Consider the following 22,571-nt stretch of genomic DNA (forward strand, 5'->3'; position numbering starts at 1 on the left):
ATTTTAGGATCTTATCATATATTGCCCGGTTAGCAGAAGATTGTCACGATACTGATGCCAAATTTCTAATAAACCCATTCCTCCAGCTCTCCTCGCCAGATACAACCGAGACAGACACTTGTTTCTGTATCTTATTCTGTACGGCGTAAATATTTTCCACGTTTTAGTTTCTAGTCAATTAATGTTTACAATTCCAACGCTGCATGTAATCACAAGCATAGATAACTTGTTAATGACAATTATTTTGTTTTTGTTTCTAAGCTCTGCTTTACAGATTTTCCTTACACGACGTATAATATTCGCTGCAATTTTTTTTCTCTTATTTTGGCAGGTTAGATTGAATGGTTTTTCCTATTTGTAGCTGTCCACTCTTCTAGGTTCATGGTATCAGTATCTTCATTAAGTGTATATTTTCCGTTTGGAAATTCTTGTCAGTATTATATTTCATTATTATGATAGCCGAATTATCAAATGTATTTATTTTATTCCCCCCCCAATCTTTGTGTAATTTCTTAGACTTAAACATTCGTTGGTGAAAAATAGAAAACATACACACACAGCTGGTTATAAAAATATGTTGTTTATTTTTGTAAATATAATTTGTTAGTTTTCAATTAGAGATTAACTAATCTAATGGCAACGCGACGGAGTTGGTGGAGAGTGTGCAGTAGACTGTGTTGCTAGCACCACTCTCGTGTTGTTGTGTCGACTCTTTTTCTCCTCCTTTGTATCTCTTTTTATTTGGCGACGATATTCCGATCAGCATTGTTTCGTACAATGTGGTCACTCGCTGACCAGGGATTTGCGTTTCATAGTTTTACCTCGCTTTAACGTCATCTCCCGAGCCTTGCAAAGAATTGTGAGCAACTTATTTGTTTGCCGTCACTCGATTACATGAAAATTCCACACGTGACTTTTAATCATGTTTTCTGGTTAAATTTATTGTTAAACCTCTCTCTTCGGGGATCTAACTTATGCAACATCATCTCTGATGGAGCACGTTGCTCATTTGTCCAACCCAAACTCCATTCCAATATTTCTAGAGAAGTTAGATACTTCCTCCAAGAGTCGGCTTAATTCAGCATCTGATATGCCATTCAGCTTAAAGTCATCCGCATTAACTCTTTTGGTTGGGTCTTATTAGTGACCCTGACTCAGATTGTATTTTGCGGTTTCATTTTTCTTCAGTTGATGTCCTCACCAATCAAGAGTCTGTTCCTAATCCTTGATTTTTATATGAGATGCATGGACATTCGAACATTCCAGTAATTTAACACATAAAACACAAACTTACTAAAGAAGTTGAGAACATGATTTTCCTCTCCTAATTGACCATTTAAATATGTATTCCTTGTTGCCACTTGGTTTTCCTGGATTCCAGGACAAGAATTCATCTAATTTTGTCAGCCATACAGCTTTGTGCTATTACTTGAGGTAACTTGACTTCGAGAAGGTGCACCATTCCTCGTAAGTGTGGGGTCAAAGGAAAGAAATCTTATGTGATTTTGAATATTTTTTAAGGGTTTAGTTGTAGTGAAAAGTATTCTCAAAATAGATTACTCTGACAAGACACTCGAGGATAGTGCAAGTAGATATTCAAGTTCTCTCCAGTAGGCTATCAATTTCTTTCAAGACAGCATGTGCACGTTTGTAGTTGAATATACTGTCAAACATGTGGGAGTTGAAAACTACCAGCCTAACTCGATCGTCGCCCTTTAACTCAGATGAGCGACCTAGCTACGTCACTTCCTGTTCCCATATTTATTCCTCTTTTGCGCTAGACCTTCAAGCAGTCAAGTTGTAACAAACACCGCTCCGGGTGGCATAAGTAATCACAGTGCCCTGACTAGCCAGTCAGCCTTTCACAGCTACCGATCGCAAGTAACGAACTCTTATTCTAACGAACTTTCATTCTTTCTATCACTTCTTCATGTATATTTATGTAAATAAATTGCATTTCTTTCGCTGATATATAACGTTATGTTTTTGTCCTCATTATGCGACCTTTTGCTTTTTCAATTCCTCTACCATTAAACACATCCACCATTACACACATGGGAACGGGGTCGTCTATCACACAGCAGACCAACCTGTCCCCAACAGATCTGGTAGACCGCCGACGTGATATTTCTTCAAATGGTGACCTAACGAACGCTGAATAATCTTCGTTCCCCAAAACATTTAAAACGTTCTCACTGTCGCAATGAAACATATCTTTATATCGAAATATACTCCAAAAAAGAAAGAAAAACAAAACAAAAAACACAATTTCAAAAAAAAGAAGAAAAGCATTTTTTCGTCGCATTTTAACCTTCACTCTCCAAGACGTGCGTCAATTATCTATCGTCCTATTTTTTTTTACTACTCGTGGACAACTAATGTAAACAAACCACCTCGAAAGAAAAAATATTTTTTCCGTCGCAGCCTAAATAATAATAATAATAATAATAATAATAATAATAATAATAATAATAATAATAATAATAATAAAAGAGAAAAATAAGTTTTTCCTATATTCACGCACTTATAAAAATATAGACATTTTATTCTCTTCTTCACATATTTTATAACGAATCGTATCTTTAAACAACGATAAACAATGATGTCTGTTAAAAAAAATCGACGATACCAACGGACTACTTTCTTCACTTTATCGAAATATTTTTTTTGCCATGTGCGAAAAAATATATTTCAGCTTTCAATTTCATCATGGAGAACGTGTCGCAACAAGCCCACTGCTAAACTCAAATATCAACTCTCACGCTATTTCGACTCCAGTTTTTCTACAATTATGGAAAGGAAAACGCGACAACAAGCCTCTTACAGGATATCAACCATTTTTTAGCAACAAACGCGACAACCAACACAAAGATGTTCGCCAAACACTGTACACGTATGGATTTCACAACGATTCGCCTCATCTCACCTCACTGAAGTTCTCCAGCTAACATGAGTAAGCTGCATCATGCACACTGAGACACTCATCCCTGTACGTTCAGACCGTACCGACTCACTGAGTACGCCTGAGCACCTGAACAACGTTGACCCCGCTCTCTACGGAGGGACAAATTTCCTCGCAGACTCACTTGTGACAGTAAGCATGTAGTCGACAAATTCGCTACCAACGCGAACCAACTTCAACCCACCGTGCTGACCCTTGCGCACGCTTCATATACTCTGTGGCAATACATTCTATGACCGCAACACTTGCACTCAAACTCATAACGTCATTCCTGTGACCATCCGACAGTTGTACAAGTTTGTACACTTTTTTCCTGATATCCTTTAACGTCGCAACTCTATCTTTTCACCTTACTACTTAATAATTAAAAAAAAATCTCTCTCGTTCTCTATACAGTGGACACACACGCACACACACATATATATATATATATGCATGTTTTTTCTCAAATTTTCTTTTCTCTAGCTTCCAGCTAACTAGGAAGGGGTTATTGTGGGAGTTGAAAACTACCAGCCTCACTCGATTGTCGCCCTTTAACTCAGACGAGCGACCTAGCTACGTCACTTCCTGTTCCCCATATTTATTCCTCTATTGCGCTGGACCTTCAAGCAGTCAAGATGTAACAAACATGAGCCCCCCCCCTGACTAGCCAGTCAGCCTTTCACAGCTACTGATCGCAAGTAACGAACTCTTATTCTAACGAACTCTCATTCTTTCTGTAACTTCTTCATGTATTTTTATGTAAATAAATTGCGTTTCTTTCGCTGATATATAACGGTATGTTTTCGTCCTCATTATGCGACCTTTTGCCTTTTCAATTCCTCTACCATTAAACACACTCCACCATTACACACATGGGAACGGGGTCGTCTATCACACAGCAGACCAACCTGTCCCCAACAAACTGGATCGTAAAAGACGAAAAATATTACTTCCTTACAAAACAGAACTCGTATAAAAAAACCCAAAACAAAAAAACAAAAAACAAACAAACAAAAACTATAATATTTTTATAAAAGTGTTACTTTGATTGTCTTTATTTTCTCTTCCGGAATATAATAATAAAATAATATACTGAAATACATTTTTCACTATTATAGCATGGTAAATTAAGGGAAACACTATCATACATTATACTGTGTCGACGTGTCTGACTTTAACGATGCGGTGCACATTTGGAGCAATTTTAGCAGTAGATGACTTTTATGCTAATGATCAAGATAACTGAAACTTTAAAGAATAATCATACAAAAATGATTATACAAAAATGATTATACAAAAATGATTATACAAAAATGGTTATACAAAAATGATTATACAAAAATGATTATACAAAAATGATTATACAAAAATGGTTATACAAAAATGATTATACAAAAATGATTATACAAAAATGATTATACAAAAATGATTATACAAAAATGATTATACAAAAATGGTTATACAAAAATGGTTATACAAAAATGATTATACAAAAATGGTTATACAAAAATGATTATACAAAAATGGTTATACAAAAATGATTATACAAAAATGATTATACAAAAATTATTATACAAAAATGATTATACAAAAATGATTATACAAAAATGATTATACAAAAATGGTTATACAAAAATGGTTATAAAAAAATGATTATACAAAAATGGTTATACAAAAATGATTATACAAAAATGGTTATACAAAAATGATTATACAAAAATGATTATACAAAAATGGTTATACAAAAATGATTATACAAAAATGATTATACAAAAATGATTATACAAAAATGATTATACAAAAATGATTATACAAAAATGGTTTTACAAAAATGATTATACAAAAATGATCATACGAAAATGATTATACAAAAATGATTATACAAAAATGATTATACAAAAATGATTATACAAAAATGATTATACAAAAATGATTATACAAAAATGATTATACAAAAATGGTTATACAAAAATGATTATACAAAAATGATTATACAAAAATGGTTATACAAAAATGATTATACAAAAATGATTATACAAAAATGATTATACAAAAATGATTATACAAAAATGATTATACAAAAATGATTATACAAAAATGATTATACAAAAATGATCATACGAAAATGATCATACAAAAATGATCATACAAAAATAATTATTCAACACTAAAGGTTTAAGTCTAAAACGTTTCTGGAAATGTAATAAATGTTAAAAGAATTCAATAAAGTTTATATATGGGTGCTTGTTTTTGGGATGTTACTCTGTATAAAAGAGCATCTAAATGCGAGTTTAAATTCAAGCATAACAAACTGACAGAAAAGCTGAATAAATGGATTTTTGTGTTCATCTAAAACACGGTGCACTTATTTTATCCTTGTTTTTTATGAAAATAGCCCCAGACAAGGCATGAAAGCACGAAGAGCTAAAAAATAAATAAATAAGATAAAAATAAATAAAAATAAATAACTACAAGATAAAATGAAAGAGATTATGACCTAGAAACATCAATCTTTCCCTTTTTGTCAGAAACTTCACTCTTGGAATGTGAGGACTAAAGGACAAAACAAAGGAATAAAAGAGGCTATAGTTCAACATTTTTCCATTCTATCTGCGACTAAAACTAAACTTAAATCACATGAAGACACATTTTTTTGCTAGAGTTGCCGTATGTTGAACCTAATACCGCGGGACTGCTTCCAAGCTGACTATAACAGTTCTTGTTGATACATCCTCTAAAATAGTTAATTTCTATCTTATTTCCAGCATTAGACATTTTCTAATCACCTGCGTTAACTAGGCCCACTCCCGCCAGAAATACTACAATAGTAATAACATACTTAGCTTATTGGAAAAAATAAAACTCTTCTTATAAAATATAAACATACTTAAAAATATCTTGAACCACAACAATAATTCAAAGTAAACAGACGCCACCAATGAGGAACAAAGGTTATAACAACACCAACTCCAATTTTATACAATCTTCTATATATCTATAAATAGGAAAATCTCTGTGTATGTAAGGTCACTTCTCAATTAATACAGTCAACCAATTATTGATTTACAGATTTGAAATTTGGTATATAGGGTATTCAGACATGTGGAAACCTTTTAATTAATTTTCATCCAGAAAAAGGGCTACTAAGGGATCAAAATAGAAAAAATGGTACTTGGGGAGGTCATCGTATTTGTTTATCTGTTTTTCAATTGTTTCACAAATGCGCATGCGCGGTTGTGAAACAAGACTAAGTACGTTTGGAAACAGCTTTTAAAGACCGTGGCGAGCTGGTCCAATTGTTCTCGTACTTGACTGACTGTCTTTAGGTTTTGGTTTCGATCTCAGTTCGAGTATAAATGAATTGCTTAGAAGAAAAAACATAATACGTATAAGTGTTTTTTTTTTCGTGTTTACTTAATGAATTTAACGTTTTATACTTACGCTATTTCTATTCATGATAAATAAGAATTTTGCATTAATTTGAAGATACTATTATGCATATTTTATGACCAGGAAACGCCGGGTGCTCTGCTAGTATTCTATGATTTCACCCACTGAAAAACTGGAAACGTTTAAATAATTACAAAGTAAAAAGCCACAACTTGACCTTAAATGACCTCACCCCAGTTGATAGGTCAATAAATTGAATAATCAATCGAAAAACCATAATCTGTCATCACTATTGTCTCACCTGACATTCATTAATCCTTATTGTCTCACCTGACATTCATTAATCCTAATCCTTCAGAGGCTTCCGGGACTTAATAAACGACGATTGATGAAAATTATATTGCAACTTAACGATCCTCTGCAGTTATAAGTAGAGATCAGCACAATCACGTTGATACTCCGGTTCTCAACAGATCACCGAACTTAAGCAACGATGTGCCCGGCCAGTATAAGATGGGTGACCATTGGGGAAGGCTAGGTGCTGTATGTACCGCGACGAATTGTAGAAATTTTCAGATTGGTATCTGGAGCGGATTTTTCTCAGGGAGTGGGATACCCGCCTCCAAACCAAGACAGAAACTATTGTCTTTATTTTTCTTCATGAGATTACCATGGCTCTACAATTTGGGGAGCCGTTGTTGCCGAAGCTGTTAAAACAGCAGGACCGCTGCATGCAATTAAGGATCTATAATGTAACACTGTATAACTAAACACAAGATTAACTTTTTGGCTCACCAATCTATGCTAGAATTATTTACAAGAGCCAGTGACGTTCTTCGGCAAGTTAAAGGCTTAATCCTCAATGCGGGTTATACGAAGAATACAGTATATTCATTTCTTTTTGCTGACTGTTATCCTCATCTTCATAGTTGTTGTTTCACCACGTTTCGATTAACTCATACTCTGGCCTTCTTCAGGTGATTAACCATGACGGGATAGGAATACTGAGCCTTGTAATTGTACCCCCCCTGTAATTACTGCCTTCCATAGTTTTTTTTTGTCTCACAACGTTTTGGCCAACTAATCCTCTGGTCTGCGTGAGTAGGACTGAAACCGCTGCCTTCAGACAATATTCACTTAGAATCGAAGAAACCTATCGCCTGTATTTTTTTTACATGGAAGTCACCATTTATCAATGCCCAGAAGCCACTCGGGGATAAGGGTTATTGCGTGTACAGTAATCAATGAGATAGTATCGTAGTAATCGTTAGTAATGGAGATTTGATAAAGTGTCTTATTTAAGGGGCGGTTCGTCAGGAATTTGTTTATGTTGGACTTGAAGACATCCAAGTTGTAGTCAGGTGTGAAACAGGCAGACGGAAGAGAGTTCCACTGGCGTGCACTTTGAAGCTTTTTTCATGGAATGTACGTTTCGGTTTTGGCACAGTTAAAGAGTGGGGAAAATTATTGACAGTGGTTTCAGCTAAACGGGTGTTTATCGCGAAAGATCGGCGGGGGGGACCAGAGATTGGAGCTCAGACGAGCATTTGCCATTGCGCCAAAGTAGTAAAATTGTATAACTAAAAACATGAATTGTTCAACAGGATCAGTAACCTAACAAATAAAGTACGAGTTAAGTAATAAGTGACACTCTTCTCGGTATTGAACATTCACTCAATACAATGGCGTCATTGTTGACAGAACGAAAGCCTACAACTCCCAGGAATGAAATAAAGGGCTCAATTGTAAATTCCGTGTAGAATTTTGAATTCGAAATAGAGATTCCCGAGTTCGACAATATAAAGTTGTTACATCGGCCGAAACGTTGTGCAAATAACACTCAAGATGAGAACAGTTACCTGATTACCCATAAAAAAGACATGAATATTTCCAAATAAAGAAGGGCAGAATAATAAAAACGATATTTCAAACATAAACGTGACAAACTGACCGACCTATCAAAGAAAATGAATAAAACAAGCAACAACAACAATATCGCTAATCAGATGTAGCTTTCCTCTAAAAAGATTCAATCGACCTCAAACAGTCCAGAGGGAATCATCTATTTTCTTCTTCTTCTACCTCGTCTACTCGGCATACAAGTCTCATTAATAAGGTTTTCTTATTAAAAAATAAATAAATAAAATAAAATGCTCTCCACTGATTCTCACTGTCGTGGAACAACTTTAATTGCTGACATCCAAAAATAATAAAAAATATTTACTATTATCAAACACTTTGTTCGTAAACATATCGCTTCTTATCATTGAAGCGTTTCTCTTTGATTAAACAATTTCTATTTTCTATTTTCATCTTTCATCCTCATCTTTCAGCCTCATCTTTCAGCCTCTCTTTTTTTTTCTCGCATTTTACTCTTCGTTTCCATTTACTCACAGTTTCGAATTCTGTTTCCCTGTCTTTCTCTCGCTTTCCCTCTCCCTCTCTCTGTCTCTGTCTGTCTGTCTGTCTGTCTCTGTCTGTCTCTGTCTGTCTCTCTCTCTCCCTCTCTATCTATCTATCTATATATATATGTGTGTGTGTGTGTAATGAGAAAAAAGGATTAAAATTAAGTTTACAACGTAAATCCAAACAGTAAACAACAAAAAATATCATAAATGTTACAAAAATTAATATTTAAGTAATTCTAACCAGGAGACTTATTGGTCTGTACTGAGAGGGAGATGGCCTATGACTGGAATTCTTAAATACAGGGCATACTTATGAGGTTTTCCAGGGTGTTGGGAATTCCCCTTAAGACAACGTTTAAACAGTTTTGTAAGTATGGGGGCAAGTTCCGGTTGAAGCTTTTTTAACAGTATAATTGGAATGCCGTCAGGACCAATTGCTATGCTGGAGTCAATGTTTTTGATTAGCTTGGCGACATCACGCACATATGTTTGTATGTTGCATAGTGTGTTGTCTGTTATAGGATGAAATACGGGGCTTAGTAGCCTAGGTCGTATGGGGTAGAATTTGCTGCAAAGTACTTGGCAAATAGTTTGTTTTTTCTGATGCTGACGAGATGACCCCAGGTTCATTGATGATGATTGGTATAGAACACACGCTTCTGTTCAGGATCCTGTTTCCTAATTGCTAACACTGGTGGGAACCAAGCCCCTCCTCAGCTACTTTGGATTTAACGGACTGAGCATATAACTCTCTTGCACTTTTTATTACTCTTTTACAGTGGTTGCTGGCAGTCCTGAAAGCAGCTTTAGTCTCAGTACATCTATTACGTTGGTAGCTATGGAAAAAGTGACTTTTGTGCGCGATGGCGGTAGCACATTCTGGGGAGAACCATGGCTGGCTGTTAGTTTTTTGTTGGAATTTTTGGATGGTATGAATTGGTCTATGCCTACAATTAACCATTCAGTCAGGTCTGATAATATAGAGGACACACTTTTTTAAAAACATGAAATGCGGCGGAAGATCAGATATAAATGTACGGAAGCTATCCCAGTCAGCCATAGAGTATCGGTATACAGTACGGTGGTAGGCACATTTGAAGACTTATTACATTTCATTTTTATCCTCATTGATACAACGGAGTGGTCGGAATATCCCAGAGGAGATAGAACGGAACATGAACATAGCTCAGAGCAACTTATGAGAAAAAAGTCTAGAAAGCTTGCATACTAACCATTAGTATCGGGCACACGGGTGGGTTCGTGAACAATCTGTGGTCCCTCACGTAAATACTCGATGTCTTTAGAGACAGAACTATCAATAAATGCAAGTGAAACTAATACTAATTGAATCATCGGGTTCACACTTTAAAAACAATCTAAGTTTTATTTGTCTTTTGCTACCTTAACGCAGTCATTCGCCTGAAACGATTTCATGTTAAAAAAATTATGGAATAGTTTTAAAAGAACATGTTTTCTTAGAAATAAACAAGAATCCGTATTCAAGGAAGATGCTACCATAAAACACTAGAAAATAGCTATTGAGAATTTAATAGTGATTTATCAACTTCTGGAATATGACCGACTTTGTTTTATATAATAATTGGGTTACTCCCTGCCTATCAAAATAGTTTTTTATTTATATAACTAAAACAATTCATGTACCTATGGGTTTGTCTCTGTGTAAATATTTGAAAATAATCTCCTAAAGTGTTATTCATATAACACTAAAATTAACAGGAAATAACATCCATATATTAAGAATGGTTTATAACGAGTAAAATCTTTGTTTGCATGAATAATGCGTACCGAAATATGTCGGCAAGTTCAAATGCAAAAATGTTCATTTCAACTTGCCGATACATTTCTGTTACTTTGGCGAAAATTCATTTATAGATTGTAAGCGTTCAATTTTGAATCGTTCTTGTGTACCTGTCAGAAAATTTAATGCTATGATATGCGGCTGGGACGGTAAATGTTTTGGTTTCGATTCTAGCTGATGACTCCCAAGTTATTGTGTTTAAATATATTTTGAAATCAATGCTATATATTAGGTGCAATATAATATTCAATAGAGAATGGGCTCTGCAATACTAAATACGATATCTGCACAAATTAAAATACATTCAAGCGAATTTTATGATCCGGGCAAGGTCGGGAGCCCCCGCTAGTATAAAATAAGTAGATGTATATATATTTTAGAAACTGGGTTATTAGGTAATATCGCTGGTACCGCATGCACTGTATGTCATTTTATAAATCGTTGCAAATAAAAATATAGCTTAATAGTTGCTGGGACGAGAAATATGTGCGGAATTGCCAATTGTCATAATTTTGCGATTAACAGAGACACACACTCAATTTCTGCGAGTCGAGGTTTGGTAATAAGACTTGGCTTTGATCAAGTTTGGTCGGCATTTGGCCGGGTATCCTCTGTATCATAACTTATGATGAAATTTGGCGGAAAGATTTCAAGATTGCACCATCACGTCCTGCCATTTCTCTCCTTTCCGGTCTTCTCGTGACGCCCTAATTCGCCTGGTTGTCCAGAGCGTCAATTTTAATTGTGAACCTCGCCAAAAGCAATCATATTTTTGCTTCCGGAATTCTGTTGTCCAACTTAAAATTGTAAAACTTTTGACAAACTTTGCCTTTTCCTTCGATGGCGCGTTGCGATGCGTTATTACAGAGCAAGTGAACAAACAAATTGAGGAATTAGTTTCATGCACACTTTTTAACACGTAATAATGTCTATATACATTTGCCATAAATGAATTATAATTCACAACAAACAACTATTTCGCCATATCAGCGTTCTTCTCTTTAAGTAGATGATAAAATGTTTTTACAAAGATATTCAAACGCAAAGCTTTTACTACTGCGCAACACGAAATTCCTGAGTTAATGACTTGTGGCCTGGAGGTGAAATACCAGGTTACAGTGTCATGGCTGACTTTTTGACGTAAGGTCGGATCTCTTGGCTTGCAGTATGATCATGTTTTATCGTTATTTCCATGGCAGGTGCTCGTCTGAGCTTCAATCTCTGGTCCCTCCTCGCCAATCTTTTACGAAAAACACCCGTCTAGCTGAATCAACTGTCCAAAATTTTCCTCACTCTTTAACTGTGCCTAAATCAAAACGTAGATTCCATGAACAAAGATTCTTTCTTAGAACTGCACGCCTGTAGAACTCTGTGGCGTCTGCCTGCTTCCCACCTGACTACAACCTTGATGTCTTCAAGTCCAACGTAAACAAATTCCTGATGAACCGCCCCTTTAAGTAGACACTTTATTAAATCTCCACACCAACGTACTGTACATGCAACAACCCTTATCCCTGAGTGGCATTCGGGCCTTGATAAGTGGTGACCACCTTGTAAAAAGAACATACATTATACTGATGATTACGTAAGCATAACACAGATAAGGTATAAAAAGTAATTGTTAATATTTATTTAAAATATTATCGTTAAAACTTCCTTAAAAATATGAAGTCGAGCCTTCTAAAACTAAATAAGAAAAAGTTGTCAACCTAAAAGCAAAATACTCATTTCTGTGTGAAGTTCTTGTGGATATCAGCTTACTAAATCAATACTAGTTCCCATGGACATAGAATATCAGCTTACTAAATCAAAGACTTCAAAAGTTTTAAAAAATGAGTCGAGTGCAATCAGCTAAAATCGAAACTAAAACATTTACCGCACTAACCGTGTTCTCAACCGTTTGAGCTAATCCGACAAATGGGGCGATAATTTGATGGATCAGTTCTTTCACTAGAATTCTTTAAGACTGGTACCACATAAGCGGTTTTCCAGCATTGGGGAAAGCAAGATTCGTTAAGGCATTTATTGTAAAGTTTGGAGACTGGATCAATCTCAGCGGAGCAGTTTTTAAATAGAACAGCCGAGATGAGATCGAGTCCACATGCTTTTGAGGTGTCTAGGTTTTTTATGATACCATGTACCTGAGAAGGGGGGATTTTCAAATCGTCTAGTGTGGCGTCTGTCCGCAAAGGGAAGTCGGGGAGAAAGTGGTGTGCCGGGTCCAGTGTGGAGTTTGAGACAAACCGACTGGCAAGTTGGTTAGCATTGTCGGTTGCAGTGCAAGCAACCTCATGATTGTTTGATAGTGGGGGAATCGTGGACTGCCCAATATTTACTACACTGTTGTAGATTTTCCAAAAATCACGGGGTCCTAATTTCTGTGCTTCGATGTGTTTTCTGATGGTTTCAGTGTAATCCGTCTTAGCTGTCGCTATTTCTATCTTACAATTATCTCTAGCTTCTATATACTTCTGTTGTTTGAACTGGATTATGTAGGTTGAATCTGCGGTACGCGTGTTGCCTTTAAGCAATGGCAGCTGCACAATTAGAAGTAAACCATTGGGAAGAGTGGGGCTTGCTATAGAATTTCCGTGTGGGAACATGTGCTTCAATTACAGTTTTGAACCATTCAGTGGTCTCATTTGCGCACTGTTCAGCAGGAAGAGAAAAGATATTTCACCGTGAATTATCTCTGATGAGTTCCCTGATGGCTTCCCAGTCAGCCTTTTTGTAATACCTCGTTGTTTTGAGCAGTCGGTCTTCAGTTTTATGGCGAGAATTTAGGGCGATTTCTACCATGATCACAGCGTGATCAGCATTCCCGAGTGTAGGCATTTGTTGTACAATCATCAGGAATTATGGTCAGAAATAGATCTAGAAGTGAGGCATGTTGATCATGCTGGTCTGGAAAACGTGCCGAAAATGTAACCGTCTGTGATAACGAATGAGATGTAGAGGTGTCGTGCTACCAGCCACGTCTGTGTAAGTAGAATATCCAAGCCAGTTACTGTGATGGACATTGAAGTCACCAAATACATGCACTTATTGCAGACTTTATCCTAATCTTTTAGTTGTTCATGACGTTTCGGCCAACTATTCCTCTAGCCTTTGTCAGGTGCTAACCGCGATGGGATAGGAACTCCGAATCTGCTTACTGCATCCTCAGCAATTAGTGCCTTGTCATACGACGCCCGTGGCGCAGTGGATAGAGACGTTGACTCTCTACGGTTTCAGATGAGCATTGTCTAAATATAGCGGTTTTAATCCTCCCCAAAGCTGGCCAGAAGCTTAGTTGATCAAAAATGTGGTGAGACGACAACAACTATTGAAGGCAATTAGAATGTTCAGTTAGAATATGCAGTTAGAAGATTCATAGTTCCTATCCCATCGCGATAACCACCTGACGAAGGCCAGAGGAATAGTTGGACGGAACGTCGTGAAACAAAACTAAAAGATAAGCGTATCAGCCCGCCATAAATAAATGAATTGAGTCTGGTAATTTCCAAAACGGGTTAATATTTGCGTCAAATTCTGCGTCAACTTTACGTTACGTACTAACCGCCTATCTCAATATTCTTACCACTCGTCCTTTGAAAATCTTTGCATCTGGAACAAAACAGTATTGACTAAGATTTGTGGTTAGTATTACGCACCTATTGTTGTACAATTACACGCTCAGGCAACTTTAAAAGAATACCCGTTAACTGTCTAAACTGAACGAAGGTGACATATATATATATATATATATATATATATATATATATATATATATATATAGATATATAGATATATAGATATATACATATATTAGAGAATGGTAATTTGTTTGAAGCATTACTGATAAATAGATATGGAGGGGTATAATAAGGTTAGAACAATGCAGGGAACAAAGGTAGGAACAAAAATGGACAAATGAAAATAATGCCTAATTATTTTTGTTATTTTTAAAAATCTTCATACATCCATTTGTTTTTTTAAGCTAATCACAATAAAAATCAAATTTTTGTTTGATATAACGGGGATGATGGCGGTCTTAAATTTTAGAATAGGAACCAAATAATGTCCTTAAAATATAAGGTTTTTCTTTTCTAAGGACATTCTTTGGCCTCTTTTCCTTTGAAAAGGAGATGTATTATCGAAAGATTAAGACCACCCACTATCCCGATTATACTAAACAGTAAGTTCATATTTACTGATTTGTATTGTGATTATCTTGTAAAACAAATGACTATGCAAAGTTAAAAATAACAAAAAATAATTTTTGTACATACGTCACACCAATACAACAGCCAGTTACCTGCATTACTATAGCTTTATTATATCATATCTCCATATATATATATATATATATATATATATATATATACTTTCACGCACACACAGACACACACAGATACACACACAGTATATATATATATATATATATATATATATATATATACATACCTACATGAATATAAATCTCTATGATTACGGTTTTAAAATCGCACGCTCATTTGACTTGGCATGAAGAGTCAATTTCCATCCGGCTTGTAAATGATATTAAGTGTGAGTTCCACTTCCGAGTCGTCTAAATTTCTCTTTAAATGCGTCGCTGTTCTGAGCCAAGAAAGTTCATTCATCTCTTCTTTTTCTTTCCTCTCTATGTTCTTGTCTCCAATTTCATTGGTTTCCAATTCTTAGTTACTTTTCTTTTTTTCACCTTGCGCTTATTTCCTTGAATCGCATGTGACCAATTTCCATTTCCTTATGTTCAAACTTTGCAGAACGCTTCGGAACTCGCGAGTAAGGAAAACAATAAAATAACTAAACAGCATATAAAACTTGAGATATCTTTCTTTAGAGTGTAAAGAACAGGAATTGCTCGACGAGAAAAAATAAAACAACAAAAAACTGGCAACACTTACCCGTATTACGTAGGGTATTTGCGATGAAAGTTATGATTAATTAAGCATAGATACTAAAGGTTTATTCTACTTTCAAATAAAGAAGATGTTATACGAAAGATCAACAGATTTCATAATAATAGACTTTTAAGTTAATTCAAATGGAAAAAAGTTATAGTACATAGATTGAGTCGCTGCACTTTATTTTAATAAATGTTCATACACAATTTCAGCCAAATAAGTACAGTAGTTTTTTAGCAAAAATTGTGGAGTAAATGCCATATTGTGGTGACTAATGTCCATTAACCCCTACTGATTCTTATCTTATCTGTGTATTGTACGGCTACCATAAGACTTAGTTCGCTAAACCGAACCATGAAATGTTTATACAAAAGTAGAGCCAGATCGGTCCAATAGTTTCCGAGGATCTTTAATGTGAATGCGATATTGTTGTAGCTAATCCCTATCCATCACTATTTATCCTTAACTGTGCATCGAACACGTGTCATAATACTTAGTTCGATGCAACTGATCATAACAAAGGTTCATACACAATTTAAGCTAGATCGACCAGTTGTTTCCGAGAAAACGTTGAACATATAGACAGACATACTAAAAGAAAACGAATATAGACTGACGGTACCTGTGGAAATTCCACAGCGACATCTTTCATATGTAATATATTCCTGCTGAGCATTCTGTGGACGTTCAGCCGGATATTATTTTAGCCTTTTTCTTAAAACTGTAAAAGTATTTATGTAAGTAATCTGGTTAATGTAGTGTAAGATTATGTCTTGTTATTTCCAATATCCTCATAGGGGGTTGTAACATATTTCCATTATATGGTCGCCCGGCGCAAACGAAACCCCACGATATCATCATGCCATCTGTAGACAGACAGATACCACTCTTGGTACCTAGCTAGAAGACTAAGGTGGTATATTTTAGTTTCTAGTGCGGCCCAAAAGCGGCATCATTTTTTATTAATATATTTTTTACATTGCGTCTTTGGTGATCAGGAGATTCTATTTTTTATGAAAAAGAAGGATAAAAACTGATAATATACAAAAAATATATATTAAATCAGACATAATACCTTGAATATGTATTTATTACGCCATTTTGAAATTCAAAATGGCGTAATGGAAACATATTCAAGGTATTTGCTGCTTCTCTTTAAATTTTCGGATTTTAATCATGTGAAATCACACTCCTTTGACGAATTGATTGTTGCTATTTTTTCTGATGATCAAAATAGATTCACTGATTGATATAATAATTAAGTTATTGATTTTGGCCACAAAACAGATACTGTCAAGAATTGTAAATGTCAACTGAATTAAAGGAATAAATAATAATGGTTCAACATCATGAATTTTGGTATATAGTTTTTTTGTCATTTATTCACTACATATATTTATAATTTTAGTTTCTTTCAGCTATAATCGAAACCAAAACTTATGAAGAATTTTTAATAAAATTATTTATAAAAAAATTGATTACTAAGGTGCCATCAGCTAAAATCGAAACCGAAACGAAAACTCATGAAGAATTCCTGATAAAATTTAAAAAAAATAGATTAGTTGAATGTCATTAGCTATAATCTAAACCGAAACGAAAACTTATGAGTAATTCTTGGTAAAATTATTTATTAAAAATTTAGATGACTTTAGTGCCATCAGCTATAATCGAAACCGAAGCCAAAATTATGAAGAATTCTTAGTAAAATTATTGATAAAAAATAGATTACTTGAGTGCTTTCAGCTCTAATCGAAACCGAAACCAAAACTTATGAAGAATTCTTGTTAACATTACTTAAAAAAATGGAAGTACATAACAAATTGAACGACCCGGATGTAAACGTTACACAGAAAAATAGAACACACGCTATCGTATTAATATATAGATTTTGATACGAAAACCAATTTAATCAACGTTTGTTTCTCTAAGATTCTTGCCTTAGATATTGTAATCACACAAATTGCATGATAAAACATTCCCTAATTTTTGGATTATGTTAGGTTTAAATAATTTTCATTGTGATCAAGTGACTAATTTTATTATTAAAAACTTTAAAAAATTGCATACTCTATCTCTTGAGTGCTTCGTCACATAATTGAGGACAGAACTACCACCCAACAAAGAGGGGAGATTCCGTCGTATCAATTCATGTATAAATTTACCAGTAATACTAAAGCAGGACTATCTTTTGTTGTCTTCTTATGTATAGCGCATAGTATTCGCAAATGGCCACTTATTTAATACTGGCAACTCTCAAATTCACTTAACTTCGGTGACCTAACAAGGTAATTATGTCGTATGTATTATTATACATCTATAAATCGCCGTTTCATCCCTCCAATCTAATTCTATACTGTGCCTATCATTCTCCGTCCATCTTTCTCGTTCTTTGTTTATTGATCCTCGGAGATACGAAGGGTTTCCAAAAGTAATATCTTCTCTTTTATATTCCTCCTGAGAGGGAATTGCAAAGAGTATCGTTATGCTGACTGAACTCATGCATTCATGACTTCATGAAAATTTCGTCCCTCTATTACAGATATTAACGGTGTGACATTCTAAGAAAGCAAACCCTAGCATAAACGTGCACCAGAAGCAGAGATGCGTCATTGAATTCCTGGTTTAAGTGGGTTGAGAATGGTGGTGATTATGAATAAAAATACATTCTGAAGCATAAAACGTCGTTCGTTTCAATGGTACCGCTCCCTTCTTCGTAACCTTTCAACCTTTTAAATTAAAAAAAGAAGGCTTTACATGTGGGACTACCCTAGTAATAATGAAAGGACATTCTAAAACGATTTGGATACTATATTATAAACAATAGGAATTATCCCCACAGATGTTAATACTATTTAACCCGTAGTTGAAGCGCAAAGAAAGAGAAAACGAGAGAAAAACAAATGTGGAGAGGAAGATGTAGCGATCATAAACTTTAGATTTATTTTTTATTTGCAAACTCACTTGTGTATGATGTGTCGCTATTTTGCGGTCGTTAACAAAATCCAACTATAAGGTAATAGAAAGATGATAGAAATAGAAATAAAAGGAAAACAATACAAAGACAAAAATAAGCAAATAAAACAGGTCCGGTAGTGATTCAATCCAATTTTATTTACATAAAAAATGAAAAGCTAACTGTTTGTGTCTTCCAAATCTGACTTAACAAAACTAAACAGTGTAATAAAAATAATACAAAAACTAATCATCATCATCATCACCACCACCACCACCACCACCACCACCACCACCACCATCATCATCATCATCATCATCATCATCATCATCATCATCACCACCACCATCATCATCATCATCATCATCATCATCATCACCATCACCATCATCATCATCATCATCATCATCATCATCATCTCCCCCCCTGCTGTTTTAACAGCGTTGGCGACCGCGGCTCTTTAAATTGTAGACCCATGGTAATCTTGGGAAGACAAGTATGGATGATATTTTCGCGTTGCTTTCCATCTTGATTCGAGAGTGCATCTCTTCCAGTGAATTAAACGCTACCCACCAGATAACAACCTGGAAATGTCTACGCCTCGATGCGGTACATACAGCCTTCCTAAAGTTTAACCCTATCTGTTACTGGTAAGGCTCATTGTTGCTTAACTTCGGTGAGCTGACGAGAACCAATGTATCAAAGTGATTGTGACATATATAAACATAAAATGAGTCACAAAAAGTCATTTCGAAAAATAATATTGTTACACAAAACGATTGAAGAAAAAAGTAATTATCTATATATTAATATCCGAATTCACTTCGATCGTTATCATCCTGGCATCCCTTTACATGAAAATAGAATACTTTTGTTGTTTGGGGATTTTTTTAAATCGCAGCATTTCAAACGAAAACATTATTACCTACTTATATGTCCTGTTGAAATAAGTACAAATTTAAAATTTCATTTATAAACATTATTACCTTTCACGTGTTGCTTCGAACGTTATCATCTCTTAAAAGAAAAGTGGGATATTCTAAATGGCTAATAATAAATAGACATTAATAAAACAAAACAATTGGTGTCGCTTGTAATTATTATATATTATATATCATAGTATTATAATATATATATATTAGTATTATTAATAGGTATATATTAATATTATTAATACGTCAATAGAAAAAAATCATGTTTTGCCTTTGTTGTTTTAGGATGTTTTAAATCTCGCATTTCAGGTGAAACATTATTAATTATTTATATGTCATGTTGAAATTAGTACAAATTCAAACGCATTTTAGATGAAAACATTAATAATTACCCAAGTGTTGCTTCGAGCGTTATCATCCTGACATCTGTTCCAAATGGAAAACGAAATAGATTTGTCTGAATTGTTAGGAAAAACATTTTTCAGCTATTTATTAAATGCTCTGGAAAGTCACTTCTGATTTATTATAAAAATTCCCTGGAAAAGTCACTTCTGATTAATTGTAAGAAACAATATTTCGTTTTTCAAACACTACATGTTATGTTACAGCTTTAACATTATAAAAAGTAACTACAAAAATGCCCTGGAAAAGTCATATCTGGACAGGAGCTGCTAAAAATAGCCTATCCTGCCTTGACAGAGTACAAAATAGACTTCGTGGCTTAGTGGGGGATGCCCTTTTCTCTTCCCTGAAACCTCTCTCCCACAGAAGAGACGTTGCGAGCCTGTCTTTGTTTTACCGTTATTTCCATCGCAAGTGCTCGTCTGAGCTCCAATCTCTGGTCCCCCTCGCCAATCTTTTACGAAAAACACCCGTCTAGCTCAATCAACTGTCCAAAATTTTCCCCACTCTCTATCTGTGCCTAAATCAAAACGTATATTCCATGAACACAGCTTCTTTGTTAGAACAGCACGCCAATGGAACTCTGTTCCGTCTGCCTGTTTCCCACCTGACTACAACTTGGATGTCTTCAAATCCAACGTAAACAAATTCCTGATGAACCGCCCCTTTAAGTAGACACTTTATGAAATCTCAACACTAACGTACAACGTACTGTACATGCAATAACCCTTATCCCTGAGTGGCTTCCGGGCTTTGATAAGTGGTGACCTCGTTGTAAAAAAATAACCATAAAAACAGAAAATCTTATCTGTGACGTCCATAACTATTTTTAAAACCGAAAATCGCGTCAAATAATCGAGTATGAATTTTCAATGTTTTCTCATATAGGTAGAATACTGTACAAGTACATTATTTTTCATCATATTATTGCGAAAGCTGGTAGAGGGAACGGGAAGGATATAAGGATTCAGTTACGGAAATGGCTGAAGCAGTTTACGATCTGAAAACACTTTATTTCATCCAAAAAATTCAGCCGTTCAATTTCACAATGAATTACGAATATTTATCTTATAAAATATATATATTTGCAAATGTTGCCATATCATCTGCTAACATCGTACACTTTTATTTTTACTTTAACCAAATTCCGACAATCGCCCTCCTAACTAATTCATTTCATTTTTTTACCACCATGAAAAATTTGCCATTAAACATGTTTCTATCAAATCTTATTACTTACATCCCAGACGATTAGATTATCAAGAAAAGATTGTGGCATAGTTATTACTAACTGATTTATAAATTACGTAGATTAACTTCTAATCTCTTGAAAAAGTGATGCCTTACTATAGTTCTATTTCTTGTAATATTACATCTCAAGCAGTTCTCTATATTTGGCTAGAAAAAATATTACACTGATTATTCTATTGAAGGGCATTCTATTGTTTATTCATGTGATGATATCTTCAACTACCGTGGACTTTCCACGGTTTCTGCTAGTAAATTAATAATAAGGTGCACGGTTGAAACAGTTATTATGTCTTTATGTTTTTCTCAACTATTTAACAATCAATCGGCGTCGAAGAAACGTGGGAAGATTCTTGCAACAAATCAACCCACATGAAATATTTCGTGTCTGTCTCGATTCTTAAACAAAATAACAAAACAAAACCCGATTCTTCTGATAACTGTAAAACCTGTAAAGATTGCAACGTCGATGGCGACACACGAATTAAATACACTTGTTGAATTATTCGGTTAAAAACCACATTTAAGGCTTCGTTCGACATCGCTTTTGGCTGGCAATTCAGAAGCAACACAAATGAAAACTGAGAAAGAATTGATAAGAGCAAAACGTTTTGCCTGTCGCAATTTGCGCACAAAGACGAGCGTTGATTTTGTGAAATGAAAATATTATTCATTACTGATGAAGTGAAAAAGAAAAGAACGTTGTATTGAAAACTCGCAATTACATACGTTTTCGTCGATATGAAACATAATTGTTTTAGCTGATTTATTAATTGGGATTTGAAAATATACAGAAAAGCGGACAGATAAAACAAAAGACATTTGTTCTCGTAAAGCAGACAAATAATATTACATGCAAAGAGCAATGCGCTCTATCGCCATAGTATTAGATAGATTCTCTAGTTTTACAGACGAAAATGAAAACTGTTCAAATCATGAGTCATTTTTAGCAACATTGGATTATCTTCTGAATGTGTGTACGTGTCACTAAATGTCTATGGTCGCTTTTCACTAATTAAACACTAATTTATTGTGTTGCTCGTGATATGTTGTGACGTCACAGTTTTGAGAGAGCGATTTGCTCCCCATTGGGGAGGTTGATACACCCTAGGCCCCGAGAGAGGCCGGGTAAATATGCTAAGATATGCTACGATTGTCTGTTGAACGTTAATTGAATCCCAGACAGCGGCGGGTCACCTATCAAAAGTGATATACTTGTACTTGAGAAAAACAGACATAAATATCAGAATAATGTTGAAATGAAGCCAGACCTATCCTCTCTGAATAACAGGTTTTGACTCCTTGCGGTCGTGTGAAAAGGATTTCATTTTTGGTCTCTGATTTCAGAAATGCGGACGGTTTGCTGAATTACACACACGCAAAATGGCTCGGGAATTCTCCTAGTTACGTGTTGAGTTTTGGTGGGTCTGGCAAACCGTCGAACCCCAACCCGTCCCTGAATATTTAAACAAGCGCACAGACGGTTGGGAGCAGATTGAGGCCGATTTTCGAGAAAGAAACAAGTTCGCAGAACCTGAGACCCCTTCTTCACCGTGACCGCCATCCAG

This window comes from Euprymna scolopes, chromosome 9, assembly GCF_053919585.1.
Source record: "Euprymna scolopes isolate OS-2025 chromosome 9, ASM5391958v1, whole genome shotgun sequence".
Taxonomy (NCBI): Eukaryota; Metazoa; Mollusca; class Cephalopoda; order Sepiida; family Sepiolidae; genus Euprymna; species Euprymna scolopes.